This window comes from Lagopus leucura, unplaced genomic scaffold, assembly GCF_019238085.1.
Source record: "Lagopus leucura isolate 7727_CA_CO unplaced genomic scaffold, USGS_WTPT01 35445-0_obj-0_obj, whole genome shotgun sequence".
Classification (NCBI taxonomy): Eukaryota; Metazoa; Chordata; class Aves; order Galliformes; family Phasianidae; genus Lagopus; species Lagopus leucura.
Genome location: NW_024964189.1, coordinates 1 through 3,380, shown reverse-complemented (window position 1 = coordinate 3,380; position 3,380 = coordinate 1). Strand labels below are relative to the sequence as shown.

The following is a 3,380-nucleotide window of genomic DNA, read 5'->3' as shown; positions in this document are numbered from 1 at the left end:
CTATTATTTTCAGTACATGAAAGTTGCTTTTAAAGTTGTATTAGCTTTGTAGAAGAAAGAAATTTCAAAATTCTTCAGGATTCAGGTTCTTTTCACAGGCAAGATTGCTAAAGTAATAGTAATAGTTAAGTAGTGTTTGTAAGGCTAAAACATGCCTTTTAAAAAGAAACTGTTACTTTAATTTTCAGTACTTAGAATGGCGACTTCAGCTTTTTTCACCAATTGGTTCTTTTTGTTTTAAATGAAATGTGAGAGGGAGTCTGATTTCATTAGCACTTCTGGGGCACAGAAGCACTGTGTCTCCTGCTGCGTTCTTTCTTAAATAAAAAGCTGCCATTTCATTGATGGGGAGCTGAAGAAATAGTTAACATCCACTCCTTCAGATTCTTTCTTCATTCTGAGCAGTAGCACTTAAGTGAGCGTGATCAGATCAGAACATGTCCTTGAGCTCTGTACTGCATCTTTAAGAATAATGAACATTACTGGGGTAGGTAAGCTCTTACCTTCCTTTGGGAGCACTGTATAAGTTGCTTCCATGCCTGCATGGATGTGGTCAGTAACGTGACAGTGCAGTAACCACCTTCCAGGGTTCTGTGGGATCATTTCCACTGTTTGAAATGTTCCTGGGAACACATCGAAGACATCTGCCCGGTAAACTCCTGTTTGCTTCAAGATGAGAAGAAACCATCATTGAACAGCGTGCCAGAACCAGACAGCAGTCCCATGAACTGTTTTTTAGTCATGCTCACACCAAGTCTTTTAATCATACCCTGTCTGAAATGACTGTATGCCATTTTTTTCTTTCTTTTTTCTTTATTTGCTTTACCTCACATTCTTAGCAAAAGTGAACGGAAAGGAACTGTTACCTTATAGTCAAAGCTGTGGCCATGGAAGTGTGCTGTGTGAATATCTATTTCGTTGCCCATTGCCATCAAATACCAGCTTACTTCATCTCCAACATGCATAGTCAGACCATGTAAATTTCCAAACACTTTTCCATTAATGGCTAAAAGGAGGGAAAGAGAAAACAAGATTTTGTTTCTCATTGCTCTCAAGGCTTTAAAAGAGAATTACAAGCTACAGTTAGGCAAAAAGGAACCGCTTTGAGTGGTATATAAAAATAATTTTAAAAGATATTAATGCATCGTTATCAAAAAGAAAGGACAGCATATTATGAAATGAGTCTGATTATGTCTTCCAGAGTTAACTGGAAAGCAAGAAGCAGTTAAAATGGAAGTGTGCTACCGTGCACCACTACTGAAGCTTCTAAAAGTCTGCATTTCCTGTGGTGCCTTGTAAAGGATTAGCTTTATGAGGACATGCTTTCAGGATACACATTACATTACCAACCTATTCAGATTAGTTACCTGCTAACGTCAACATTTCCAATTTACATTTTAATCTTTTCATTCTCAAAAATGCCAACATGGAACTATTGATTTTCATATGTTAAAATATGTAATTCAGTGGCAGGAGCAGTAAAACAGTGTAAAGCAGTGAGTGAAATTTTTCTGGCTTTCTACCCTATAACTGGAAAATCAGGGAGGAGGAAAGAGTCCAATTTATATATAGTAATTTCAGATACATGATTTTATAATGTCTCCAACGTTACACCAACTAAGTTAGGAAACATACCATGCATTTTGTTACTTTCAAGGAATTCCTCATTTTCTTTGCTAACAAGGTGTGGGTTGGCAGAATAGGTTGCAATGTTTTCATCCAAATCCTAGTCATGACTCACTTTCATCAAAAATCATAAACAGAAGAGCAAAATGAACTTTCTTTCTAGAATGAGACGATGGTAAATAATGTTTAGGACACACAACAAGTGTGCCTATTAATCCACTGTAAGTGTCCTGAAATTACAAATAAAAAATAATTATTAGTGGTGACTAATGCTAGAAGTGTATATAAATGGCAGGAGAACCAGGGAACAAGAACACCAGAGAGTGCGACTTTCAAATTCTGCTCTGACTTCACTGCATTATTTAAGAGATCTTTAAATTCAAAGGTAGTGGGGGAGCAACCTGACTGATAAAGCAGGACTTTCAAACCTCTTTCCTTTTTGCTGTAAGTTTATCTGTGCTGAAGTCGTGAACAAAACTCTTCAGACTGATGCTAGAAGTATACCTTAATGATGTCCACTGTTGAATGGTATGCCCATGCAGTACAGTGTGGATCACCTCTCTCAGAACTAGATCTTGCTGATATTTTCCAGGTGTACATTTTAGTTTCACCTACATTAAACACACATTGATGAAAGTTAGAAGCTTGCAGATGGGCGCACAGAAAGAAGTCCTGAAACAAAGTGTTATCTCCATTTACAGCTTATATTGGTCTTGATCTTCCTCTTCCCAAGTTGTTATTTCCCTTCTGCATAATCCCGATACTTCTTGCCAGTGTTCTATGTGGCTGCCCTATTTAGAATCACAGAATGGCTTGGGTTGGAAGGAGCACCAAGGATCATGTTCGACCCCTGTGCTACAGGCATGGCCACCAACCTCCAGATCTGGTACTAACCCAGGTTGCCCAGGGCTCTCTCCAACCTAGTCTTCAAAACCTCCAGGGATGGGGCATCCACAGCCTCTCTGGGCAGCCACTTTGTGAAGAACTGCCCTCTGACATCCAATCTAAAACTTCCCTCCTTAAGCTTAAAACCATTCACCCTTGTCCTATCACTGTCTACCCAAGTAATAAGTTAATTCCCCTGCTTTTTATAATCCTCTTTTAAGTACTGGAAGACTGCAGTGAGGTCACCCTGCAGCCTCCTCTTCTCCTGGCTGAATAAGCCTAGCTGCCTCAGTCAGTCTTCACAGAGGAATTGCTCCAGCTCTCTGAGCATTTCTGTGGCTCTTCTCTGGATCCTCTCCAGCAACTCCACATCTTTCCTGTGTTGGGGGCCCCAGACCTGAACACTGTAGGCCAGATGGGGTCTCACGAGGGTGAAGAGGGACTCATCTTCCTGACCCTGCTGGCCTACTGATGGAGCTCCTCTACTGCCCCCCGGCTCATCTGATGGAGCCCAGGATACCATTAGCAATGACATGTTTTACCATATTTAATAGAAATACACAGAATAAGTTTTAAAATAATAGCTAGTATAAGCTATGCTTTCCTTCTGTCACTAAATCTACTTTCTTTCACAAAAGACATGGCCAAGTTGTGTCAAAAAAATTACTGATATGTCAAGGACTCGACATATAGCAGTAGCTATGAGGGGCATTTTAACTGTACAAATAACTCAGCCATAATCAGCATCAAAATTGTAAGAACCTGAGGTTAAAAACAACAAACTAACAAATGTCAAGTCTTTTCTGCTGCCCTAAAAGTAAAGCTTTGCTAAACCTTACTAGAAGGCTTGATGTAGAAATAACATAAGG

At 39.6% G+C, this 3,380-nt stretch overlaps 1 long non-coding RNA gene across 1 annotated transcript; it reads right to left on the bottom strand.

The window, feature by feature from the left end:
• Positions 1 to 502: 502 nt before the first annotated feature.
• Positions 503 to 2,527, bottom strand: LOC122191587. Its single transcript, XR_006182431.1, has 4 exons — positions 2,131 to 2,527; positions 1,636 to 1,856; positions 867 to 1,006; positions 503 to 666 (listed from the first exon to the last, which is right to left on the bottom strand). It is a non-coding gene; the product is annotated as an uncharacterized LOC122191587 (long non-coding RNA).
• Positions 2,528 to 3,380: the final 853 nt, after the last annotated feature.